Genomic DNA, 13,299 nt, shown 5'->3' on the forward strand with positions numbered 1-13,299 from the left:
TATATACTTTCTCATAACCTATGAATCCTGCCTAATTAAAAAATGTAATTTAATAGTGAATCTTTTTGTAAGTATGTCCTTGTCCCTTTTGTATGTATGTCCTTTACTACTATTAGTATTATCATTATTATTATTAAATTATTTTTCTATTTTATTATTATTATTATCATATATTCATGAAGCATGGAGAATTGCTAATATCATTTGATGCATATCCACATTAAAATATAAATCTTACAAGAATATTCTTGTTATTTGCAATTATGTGTTGGCTTCTTTAAATTGTGCAATGTACAATAAATCATTATAAGCTATTTGTTGTAGCTTGGGCTATTTTCAGGGGTGTCTTCCTAATGATGGTCACTATAAATAGCTCTGTCCTTCTTGAGGGAAGTGAACCTCTTGACAACAACACAGACAATGAATGAGGTCTTGCTACACAGTAAATCTGGCTTCAAGAGGATCATATTTAGATACAAACAGCTCCCTCTAGCGACAATAGTACAAACCAAAACAGTAGTATTAAATTATTTTGCCTTGATCTAGAAATTATATTGTGGCTTTCCTCTATGCTTGATGTGACTCATAGCTAACCGGTGAAGTGATGTTTATAATTTCAGCGAATAGTTTATAGTGACAATGTGATATATTTAGCTTTAGAAATCCACCATTTTATGTTATTTGTTACAAATAACAATAGACAAAAGAGCATTGAATGATGAGGATATGACCTTTGACTGAGTGCTGAGGGAATGAAGGCAGCTACTGTCCGTCCACCTTTACCCTCGCTCTGCTGCATCTCTGCTCTTTCTGTTCCTTATAACTAAAATCTATCTGATAAACTCAGATTCCTGTCACCTCTAGAATTTTATTTTTAATCAAAGCTTGATATTTTTCATCTTGATGCTGAAAAGTTCATTAAGAATCTCAATGACACACTGAAAATGTGCACAATTGTGATGATAATAATAATAAAAAAAAGTTCCTTGAGCACCAGATCAGCATATCAGAATTGTTTCTGAAGGCTAATGTGACACTGAAGACTCAAGTAATATAAAAATACACCTATACCATCACAAGAATAAATTCCTGTATAAGAGCATAAGCATAAGAGACTCATCAAAATCATTTTAATCACTGACCACAAACTTTTGAAATGTAGTGTAACTGTATTGCTTGTTGAAATGTTTAAACAGATAGAAATAAACTGGTAGTAACTGGTATAAAAAAATGGCAAGTAAAGAAAATCCGATAAGAATAGTTTTGAGTCAGAGTGTCATTTAAAGCCGCTTGGTCTGCTTCCTCAGAATTGTCAACTTTTCAAAGTAAGAGAGACACGACTCTTGGAAACAGAGTGATATCTGGTGAATGGTGGGGGCTATGATGGATCGATTTCCTACCAGCAACGGGAATTAACACGGTCATTTGTGTTCTTGGCTGGCAGGTGGCCTAGTAGTACTGCAACCCAACCTGCCTGAGCTCTCTCAAACACCAACTGTCACCAAAAAAAGGCAGACCGGCTCATCAAAGCTCCGCCCCCACACATGCAGAACCTTCTACTTCCCTTTTCTGTTGTCATGGTGACAGTTGTGCTGGAAATCCTCCTCAATGATATGACCGGCTGATCATGAGATAAACCACTAATACCTTGCTTTTTATACACATGCCTCTGGTTACACAGACGAGGCTTAAGCCTAGTCTCAGTCTAGAATGCATGTCTGGGCTGTTTTAGCTGAAAGAAACTTATTGATTCTCACCAGTAATGTTTTGTTCTAAGGTACATTTATAAAAGATACTTAAATGTCCCAATTGAACTGTAGCCTAATCCTGGCTTAACCTAAACCCTGTGTGTGAAACCAGGCCATGAAGTAATTGTGTGAAAAAGCACTGTGTATTTACAGGCTTATAATTTCAGAATCGAAGGCCAAGCGATAACTCATTTATAACTTGTAACTAAAAATAATTCTACAGCAGTAAAAAAAGACATGTTTTTTTTAAATGATTTTTATTCTAAGGATTCTGCATTCTACCCCATGACAGATTGGTCCAAATGGCACAGTTGTGATCGTTTCAGTGCAACATAATCATGGACCTCACAGGTATTAGTCATCAGCATGACACTTTACCCTACAGCTTCTTTGCCTACTATACAGGTTTGAGTCATTGCATTAAGACGGCTTAAAGTGCAGGGTCAGTACCACAGAGATGAGCTTTGTCTGGTCACCTGAGTCCACTAGAATGAAGCAAGGACATTTCAAACACACTGCAGCTTGGATGAATCCTGAGCTAGACATGAGATGAGATAAAGCAAAAGGTGCAAAATAAACTTAAATTGTACTAACTAAAGTAACAGATCTTTAAGTTGGTTCAACCAATTCATTAGCAGCCAAAAGCATGTATTGTTTACAGTGCAACTGATTTTATTAGGTCCATTGTTTATGTTCTATAGCTACAGTTATGACATCAGTGAGCAATCCATTCTTCTCCTGGGATTGTGATGGAAAAGACTCTAATGCTCTTCCTGCTGTAACTGGACAGAGTTTGGAGGAGGGGGGGAGGAGTGGAGCAAAGGACGGACGAAGAGAGTGATGGTGTTTTCTGCCTCGTCAAACAGCAGCAACCTTGTTTACTCCTCCTTTTCAGAAACTCATCCACTTATCTCCATGTTTTCTCTAAGTCGGTCTTGACAGCCCCTAGCGTGTCTTCACTCTAAAAAAAGAACAAAGTGCTGGTTAAAAATGGAACAGAGAGAATAAGAAAAAGGGAGTAAGTAAAAAAGGTAAAAGAATAAAAATAAAGCTGCAAGAAAGTATATTAAAAAGTCAATAAATTGTATATAAATAGTAAACCACTCACACTCATGTTGTTCCAAACCTGAATGACTTTCTATCAAAAGACAGTATTTTGAAGAATGTACAGGTAAAGTCAGTGGGGTCCAAAACACTAGACCCCATTGACTTTCACTATATGGATCAAAATATCCACAGAAAAAAGAACATGTTTGCCTGACAAGAGCAGACAAGCCAGTTTAGAGTTAAAATAAACATGTTCCTAATCCTTCTAAATCGCATGATTGAAATCTTGAATCATAATTTGAAACACTTTCACTCGTTTTGCTTGTCTGTGCAGTGTGTTCAGTGCTAGAGGTGACTGTGGTACCTTAGAGTTTTCTCTGAGCTGCTGTGTCGTCCACTGGACTGAGACGAGGCCTTAAACTGGGCCTCCATCCTCGAGTAGAGCCCCGCTGCAGGCTGGAACCACACAAACACACAATTTTGGACTACTGCTGTAAAAGATGTAATAAAACAGCAATAAAACTTAATGATGCTTTAGCAGGTTTAGCAAAGACATTACAGATATTTTGTACCTCTTTTATGTCTTTAAACTTCGTCTGCTCTTGGTCACCAAAGCGCATTTTAGTGAGATTGGCTATTATCTCCTCCATTCTCCTCTGATCTAGAGTGAGATGAACATATAGACATCTATCACGATCACTGCAAATCTACACATAATCTACCTGAAAGCTTCAGTGTCAGAAGCACAGCCAAAAATACCTCTAAATTATTTAATACCATTGATTAATTACCATTATAAATCATTCAATAATCCTATTTTGAATACAAAAGTGTTTATAAAACAAAAACTGATTTAATCTTCCAAAGAGTTGACAGATTTAAATGCTGACGGCTGGATTTAACATTCGCTGATGAGATTTTCTGGGGTTTTTTTTAAGTGGTTTTAAATCACAACCACTGAGCAATTATAAATGGTAAATGGTAAATTGAGGATCTTTGTAACAGTCAGAGGATCTGAAAAAGGTACCTACCATCCTCCCTCTGTGCATCCTTATTGTACCTTATGGAGCGATTGCTATCCCACTTAATTTATTCTTCTGGATGCTGATGCTAAGAGCAAAAGAAGGCCAATGAAAGAGGAAAAAAAATTTGGAAGTGTAAAAATCCCTTCTCAATCACACAAAAACAAACATAGTTTTTGGAATTAGGTCAATTAAAACGGCAAACAAGTACATTGAATGAAAAAAATAAATAAAGCAATACTAGATTATATAAACTATAGACTTTGGTCTTCAATAAAAGTTTTTGTATTTTTAAAGTGATAGTTCACCCTGAAATGTAAATGCTGGCTTCATTTACCCACCTCATGTCGTTCAAGATATCCAAAGATATTTTTCTCTGATAAAACACCAAAAAACTTTTTTTTAGGAAAACATCTTTTGATTTTTAAAGAAGAAATAAAAACATGAGAGTTTTTCATTTTTGGTTGAACTATACTTTTAAATTTTCAACTTATTCTTCTACAGAAAACATCACGTGTTGGAATCACTCACATGAACGGGGTTGAGTCTCCAGATGGTGCCTTTAAAACAACAGGATAGAACAAACTAAGAGAGAAAAGTGACATAGAACAACAACTAAATCAGATTAAAAAAAATTCAGATTTTTTCCCACATAAAAGTCCCCATAAATCCTTTTGCTTGAAATAAAAAAGATGAATTTGAGAAATTTGCAAATGAATAAGTTGCACTCACCTTTTCTCCAGATTTCTCCTTACGCTGGAAACCGGGGGAGGACACTTGTCTTTTCAAAGGTTTTCCAGATTTTCTTGCCTTCTTTGTAGCTATTTCCACAAAGTCACAAACCCAGCTGTAAGGTCAGTCTTGATTAAATTGTACCTGACTGCCACCTTGTGACCGTAATCAGGTACTGCATATCAAATATTATCGAGAGATTTTTTTCACTAATGTGTAACATAATCCACCTTGTTTTTTCGATGTGTCTTCTTCATCTCCGATCTCATCCTCTGTGACCTCTGACCCTGTAGTGTACTCCTCATCTTCAGAGAGCAGAGACTGCTGCCTCTGCAAAAGGACAAAGCAACTGAAACAAACAAAAATAAACAATGTTGCTGCATTTAATATTTGAGAAACTTGCTTCTTACCACCTGAAGACTCCAGTATTTTAACAGTGAAAACTGCAAGAGAAGGAAAAATGGTGCTGTCATAATTTGAGCTTGAAAAAACAAATTTAGATTCACACTAAATTAAAGTCAGATACCACCACTGTGGACACAAATTAAAATAAAAAAGTGATTCTTAATATCTCTTACTTAATTAGGACTTAATTTATATCTTAAAAAAAATTATGTAAAATAATGTACATTTATCTCACAATAGCGAATGTATTTCTTGTAGCTGTGACTTTACCTCTCACAGTGTGTATCTGTCAAAGATGCAACTATTTCTTGCAATTGAAAATTTATCTTGCAATTGCAACTTTATATCTCACAATGTAACTCTATTTCTTATTTTGAAATATCTCACAGTTGCCAATGCATTTCTTGTGACTTTACTGCACAATAGGAAATTATTTGGAATCTCAGATTAAGTTGCAGCATCAAGAAACTCAACTCAGCATATTATAATTATTTCTAAAGGAAGATGTGACACTGAATACTGTAGTCCTTCGAACATATTACAAAAAAAAAAATAATTTTAAGTTAAAAGCATTTGACTGGTAGTGTATGTTGTTGATGGTTGCATAAAACAAAGTTCAAAAATAAATAAATAAAAAGAAAACAAAAAGAATCCATCTGATAAGACTCACAGCTGTGGTTTCCTTGGGTCTGTGAGCTGTAAGTATTGCGGCACTTCCTGGCACACGTTCACTACCTGCAGAAGCGTCCTCAGAGCTACAACTAAACAAATGGATTAGACCAAAAAACATAGTCAAAAGACCCAAACATTAAACTAATCAATTATGGCATTCAACAGAGAACCAATATTTATTTTCTGAAGGAAGTCACTATAATCTGACCTCTCTGGCACACACACAGCCTCTCTGTGTAGCAGCAGGTCATTGAGTATTCTGGTCTGGGTTGAGTTCACATTGTGATCTCCGCAGTCACCACCATCTGCCACACTCACAATGTGGTCTCTTATTTTACAGCCCTACACAGACATACACAGGCATTCATGGTGAAAAGTCAGACAGGACATCTGAATTTAAGACAACATATTCTAATGCAACAACATAAACCTTGGGCATGGAGGAGGGATCGAATCTTAGGACTTTCTGGTCGCAGCACGGATAAAGACCAAAGCCATGCCATCTATGATCTGCCCCAATGCCAGGATACACAACCGCCTCTGGGTGGTACTGAATGACTGTAGAAAACATACAACATGCACTTTTTTTAATTCCCATTTTTATATCCAACTTACTCAAGTGGCATATATACAAAAGGTATGTCCATGATTAAATTAATAGTTCACACAAAAATGAACATTTGTTGAAAATGTACTAACCTCAGACCATCCAAGATATAGATGTGATGAACAGATTTGGAGAAATCACACAGCTTTTCTCTTCATGAAACATTAATTGATGGCCTGGAGTCATGTAGATGTTAGCAGCTGTTTGAACTCATATTGACGACACTCATTCATAAAGAGCAAGTGGTGAGCAAGTGATGTAATGTTGAATTTCTCCAAATCTGTTCCGAAGGAGACACAAACTCATCTACATTTTGAATGGCCTGAGGGCGAGCACATTTTAAGCAAATGTTTGTTTTTGTGCAAATTATTCCTTTAAATCTGCCTGCCCTGTACTAAAGTGTTACACTTTGATTTGTGAAGTACATATTTGTTTACCTGTCTGCAGAGTGAGCAGGTAAAGAAGTTGATGGTGCCCCATATCCTCCAGTACACCAGCACCCAAGACTTCAACTCTTCATTAAGCCAATTCACATACTCATGTACCTCCCAGGCCTTATGTCTACAGACACACCAATTAACAACATGTCATTATATACAGTATATGTATGTGTGTGTGTGTGTGTGTGTATGTGTGTGTGTATGTATATATAAGGCTAGAGTATAAGCATTTGGAATCTAAGAATTCAATGAAAGTTTGTTTTAAACACTTTGTGTGTATGTGATTAAAATGTTACCCTGGACCACAAAACCAGTCATAAGTGTCAATTTTTCTGAAATCTGAATAAATAAGCTTTTCACTGATGTATAATGATAGGACATTATCTGAGGGTCCTAAGGGTGCAAAAAAAAATCTAAATTTTGAGAAAATCGTCTTTAAAGTTGTCCAAATGAAGTTCTTGGCAATGCATATTACAAATCAAAAATTATGTTTTAATATATTTACATTAGGACTTTCACAAAATATCTTAATGTAACATGATATTTACTTAATATCCTAATAATTGTTGGCATAAGAAAATAATAATAATAATTTTGACCCATTCAATGTATTTTTGGCTATTGCTACAAAAATACCCCAGCGATTTAAGACTGGTTCTGTGGTCCAGGGTCACAAATACATAACCTGGTATGATTGAATACAATGTATCCCCGGGCATCGATGTTGATTTTGTTTGGAACACAAGGGATTTTTCTCTCAGTTTCTTTGGTTAAAAGCTTAAGGCAAAGTCCACATCTGTGGAAAGAACCACAATGTTAAATTACTACACTGAAATCCACGGTTATAAACCAGAATTATTATTTATAATACTTCCAGTGCATGTCTATACAATAAATCATGCAATTATCATGCTAATACAATTTTACAGCTTGCACTGCAATGCAAAAGACTCTCACCTGTACAGAGTAGATGCGTTACCAGGGGAATCGTGATTCTTAGAACCATGATCAAATAATCTCTCAATCTTCTTCTGAAACAGTTTACTGGTAAGAAGGTAAAAATTATCAAATAAAATAGCAAAATACTTATATATGCATTTTATATATAGCCATTACATTGTATAAAAAATTATATTATCTGTATACTACCATGCAAAAGTTTGGGGATAGGAAGCATTTTAGTAAGCAAGGATGAATTGAACAGTAAAAAGATGTATCTTCTCATATTCTGAAAATGCAGCTTGCAAGTTCTTTTAAACTGTAGTTATATTTCACAATATTAGAGCTTTAAATGTATTTTTGATAAAAAAAAAAAATGCAAATAAATTCAGACTTGCTGAGAACACAAGAGACTGTTATAGCCAGTAAATATCTAGCACCTTTAGATATTCATGTGTGTGCTCTTCTCACCATTTGAATTAGTCTCTTTTGTCCTTGAGGTCATCTGCTTCATTGTGGCTGAACAAATCAGAAATGTGTCAAGCCAGGTTGTTATTGATGCAGTTCATGTTGCATGGCGTCGCTATGATGGCACTCATATTTTTGTGACAATACTGGATACACTCCTCAACCTTCAAATCCACAAAACACATGATAATCAAACACCTGAAGCCCATTTAACAACTGGATGAATAACCTCTGATGAGATCAACCAACATGCTGACTGTTCTACAACTCATTAGTGCTTGTTTGGGCAGTGCACAACACAAATGGTGAAACAGCCAACATGCATCATGCTTTTTAATGTGCACTACTACCTAAAGGTCACTCAGTTCAGAGCACACTTGCTAAATTACCCAAAACATTGTCACCCCTCACAACACTTACTAAAGTTTCCATCTTCAAGAACTCGGAGGAGATCAGGATTGAGATGACATTGCTGTGCTCTGCAACCAAACACCACATAACATAACCGACAACATCACAAACAGCGAAACATCAAACTCACAGCCAATGCATAACCATTTACAACCACATGAAACACTATCCACCACTTACAAACGCCATTCAGCCAGGTCAGAGAACACACAGTACACAACGTCTCTGATGGTAGCTTTGATCATAGAAATTAAAAACACAGTAAATACACACAGAACAATTGAAATGGTTCCCAAAAGACAGTTACCCAGTCTGGGTTTGTCCATGTGTTTTCCAAGCGAACATTCAGTGTTGTGACTCTTGACGTAGTTCATGAGCCAGTAGAAGATCTGGATGTCACAGTGGACAGAAATGTCCACCTCGTCCCAGCGCTGTGGGTCAACAGAAAGATACTCTTCAAAGTAACGCATCTCTTTTACCAGGAGGTTCCTCGGACACACAAAGTCCTGTTTCAGGTTCTTTGCCTCATCACAAACATGGATTACCATGTTGGGGCTATGTGAAAAAAAAAGTAAAATTATTATTAGTCCTCAATCTTCTTGGCAGGATCTGCTATCTCACTGTCTGCAGGAGCTCCTTGACCAGTAGGGATTACAGGGAGGCCTGGATATATATATAAACAGTCCCATTTCAGTAAATTTTATTTACATTTTATCTATGAAATTACCCCATGCAAACAAGGATAACAAAATTCAGTATATCTAGGTGAGTTCAGCACTAAATAACGGACTGGAGATTTGTATCCAGCCCCCACCCAGTGACTCACCTGACACTGAATGAGTGTCCTGATTGGACGGTGGTTCCACTGTATCTCCAGTAATGTCCAATAAATTGGATTTAATGTAGGTGGAAAAGGGTTCCGATGGAGAGCTCACTGCTCTAGTCAGTGATGACCCTTGGTCATTAACATGAGGGAAACTCCCTGTAGTCTTTAGCTCTTCAAACCTCTGAGCACACTACAAAAATATTAAATTTGCTGAAATTTGTGTAAAAAGGTCTCAAATGTGTCTGGCAGCATTATGTGATGGGAAATATTATTGTTATTATATTATATTTATTATATTTTTCGATTAAAATATTTTATTTTATTTCATTCTATTAAATATTTAATTAAATAGTTGTGGAATAAAATGGCACAAATCACAAGATCTTCTTGCTAATTTCTTTTTTATTTCAAAGGCATTCTATCTACATAAACAATTCTATAATATTTTTCCACATTTTTGTAATTTTACAAAATTACAACTTGACTGGACATTAATCACATTACATGTCTCATATTTCATCTTAGGTACGCTCTGAGATTTACTGATGTCTCTTTGGTAACCAAATACACTAACTTTGGATAAAAAAATACACTGTGACTGTTGGCTGTGATGGAAATGACAGTCCAACAACAGTATATAAACTAATAAATATCTATAAAAAAAAACATTTTCACACAACAAAAATGGAAATGGTTTGTGTTTTATTTCCCCCATCCATTATTTCATTTATTATTAAAATTGTTATTTTCATTATAAAAAGTCTGTGTGGTAAAATAATTACGTACTGAATAATTACTTTATAAAACTAAGAATTCAGTTTTTTAATAGTTTATAGTACACAAAATATAGTTAGATTACATCGTTAAAGGTCCTCATGTCTCTTACCTCTTTAGGTGTGAAACCTGGGACCAACTTGGCAACATTCTCCCAGTTGATTGGCTGAGGCGAAGCCCACAGTGAGCTCAGGACCATGTCCAGCACCAGGAGGTTGTTATCATATGGAAAGTTATTATTAATAGAGCACAGGCGATTCATTTCTGCAAAGGAAGAAAAGTATCATCTATTGTAGAAAAACTTATATATTTTAAGAATAACCTAAATAATTAGAATAGATTAACTCTCTTTCGTCCCTTTGTATTGCATTTCAGAGAAACAAGGACAATCTGAGGGAATGACTATGGAAGCATAAACAGGTGCTGGTCATATAATTAGAATATCATCAAAAAGTTGATTTATTTCACTTCAATTCAAAAAGTGAAACTTGTATATTATATTAATTCATTACACACAGACTGATATATTTCAAATGTTTATTTCTTTTAATTTTGATGATTATAACTGACAACTAAGGAAAATCCCAAATTCGGTATCTCAGAAAATTAGAATATTACTTAAGACCAATACAAAGAAAGGATTTTTAGAAATCTTGGCCAACTGAAAAGTATGAACATGAAAAGTATGAGGATGTACAGCACTCAATACTCAGTTGGGTCTCCTTTTGCCTGAATTTCTGCAGCAATGCAGCGTGGCATGGAGTCGATCAGTCTGTGGCACTGCTCAGGTGATATGAGAGCCCAGGTTGCTCTGATAGTGGCCTTCAGCTCTTCTGCATTGTTGGGTCTGGCATATCTTATCTTCCGCTTCATAATACCCCATAGATTTTCTATGGGGTTAAGGTCAGGTGAGTTTGCCGGCCAATTAAGAACAGGGATACCATGGTCCTTAAACCAGGTACTGGTAGCTTTGGCACTGTGTGCAGATGCCAAGTCCTGTTGGAAAATGAAATCTACATCTCCATAAAGTTGGTCAGCAGCAGGAAGCATGACGTGCTCTAAAACTTCCTAGTATACAGCTGCGTTGACTTTGGACCTCAGAAAACACAGTGGACCAACACCAGCAGATGACATAGCATCCCAAACCATCACTGACTGTGGAAACTTTACACTGGACCTCAAGCAACGTGGACTGTGTGCCTCTCCTCTCTTCCTCCAGACTCTGGGACCCTGATTTCCAAAGGAAATGCAAAATTTACTTTCATCAGAGAACATAATTTTGGACCACTCAGCAGCAGTCCAGTCCTTTTTGAAGCGAGACGCTTCTGACACTGTCTGTTGTTCAAGAGTGGCTTGACACAAGGAATCCGTCAGCTGAAACCCATGTCTTGCATACGTCTGTGGTTCTTGAAGCACTGACTTCAGCTGCAGTCCACTTTTTATGAATCTCCCGCACATTTTTGAATGGGTTTTGTTTCACAATCCCCTCCAGGGTGCAGTTATCCCTATTGCTTGTACACTTTTTTCTACCACATATTTTCCTTCCCTTCGCCTCTCTAATAATGTGCTTGGACACAGAGCTCTGTGAACAGCCAGCCTCTTTTGCAATGACCTTTTTGTGTCTTGCCCTCCTTGTGCAACTTGTGATTGTCAATGGTCGTCTTTTGGACAACTGTCAAGTCAACAGTCTTCCCCATGATTGTGAAGTCTACATAACTAGACTGAGAGACCATTTAAATGCCTTTGCAGGTGTTTTGAGTTAATTAGCTGATTAGAGTGTGGCACCAGGTGTCTTCAATATTGAACCTTTTCACAATATTCATATTTTCTGAGATACTGAATTTGGGATTTTCCTTAGTTGTTGGTTATAATCATCAAAATTAAAAGAAATAAACATCTGAAGTATATCAGTCTGTGTGTAATGAATGAATATAATATGAATGGAATTAGTGAAATAAATAATTTTTTTGATGATATACTTATTAAATGACCAGCACCTGTAGGTAGCAAAATTCAATTTAAATGCAAATTATTTAAATTAGTATGCAATTTAAATAATAAGATTACTGTTGGAAATGGCAAATGTAAACTGCAAAATTTACATTTTGCACCAAACTTTGCACATGGAAATGTAAAATACAGAAATACATTTCCATTTTGAATATTGCATTTTAAATTGAATTTTGCTACCTGTATGCTTCCATAAATGACAGCTGTTGAATTTGATATCTGTTAAAATGAGCTTATGGGCTCAGATAAAAAAACAAAAACGAACAGTGCTAAGAAAATACACATTTCTCAGCTAGAATATTCAGTGTGTGTAACTTTAAAGATGCTTATCTAGCATCATAAATAACAGATCGTTGCATTCCTTACGTTTTTTTTTTTGTCGCATCAACCTGTGAAATGCTAAACTAATTCAAACAATCACATCACCAGTTTACCCTGTTGCAGATTTATGTGCTGTTTCCTCTGGTAATAATGCTCTTCTTTCATACCAGCTGAGAGGTGCAGATAACGGGCTGGGTATGAGGAACATCAACAGAGATGCTGTGGCTTACTTTGATTTTATCCGGGGAAAACAGTAAAGCTCTCGTCGACACAGCATATACAAATAATAATAAAAACAAATGCTCAGGCAGAAATTCGGCGATTTGGTGTGCATGACTACGCACGCCGGTCTCTTTCCTCTTGCTGAAGTGGCTCTTGTTAAAATGCCAGAGATGGCAGAGAGAGTGATGCGGCGAGTGCCATGATGTCGCTCTTTCTGCTGAGATTTGTCAGGATACCAAAGCTCATTGACCCGAACCTCAAAAAGAAAACCGCTGTGTCGCGCTCTCTATTTCCGGTGCCGCAGTGCAGCAGGTGCGCGCCGGCGTGCCCGTTGCTAGGCGACAGCCCCAACATTAAATTTGATTGACGAGATTGTTTTTAAAACGGGTCCCGAACACACTCAAATGCATTTAGTCGTCTTTTTAAAATACATGCTGTACTTTTGAACTTTCTTATCGTCAGTGAATCAAGAAAAATGTGTATCGAAATCAGTAACTCTACAGTAAATTGTAGTAGTATTTCATAATATTACCTTTTTTTTTTTTTTTTAAGAATAACTTACTTTCAAAACTCACTGCATTAAAGTGGGGTTCGGACAAAATAGAAAAATATTTAGATAAATTCGGTACACCAAAGCTCCAAAAATATAAAGATT

At 36.2% G+C, this 13,299-nt stretch overlaps 1 pseudogene; it reads right to left on the reverse strand.

Annotated features, from left to right (window-relative positions):
- Positions 1 to 1,974: 1,974 nt before the first annotated feature.
- LOC127933251 (SANT and BTB domain regulator of class switch recombination-like) lies at positions 1,975 to 12,933 on the reverse strand (annotated as a pseudogene).
- Between the last annotated feature and the right edge of the window lie 366 nt (positions 12,934 to 13,299).

The sequence above is a fragment of the Carassius gibelio genome, chromosome A17 (genome assembly GCF_023724105.1).
Source record: "Carassius gibelio isolate Cgi1373 ecotype wild population from Czech Republic chromosome A17, carGib1.2-hapl.c, whole genome shotgun sequence".
Taxonomy (NCBI): domain Eukaryota; kingdom Metazoa; phylum Chordata; class Actinopteri; order Cypriniformes; family Cyprinidae; genus Carassius; species Carassius gibelio.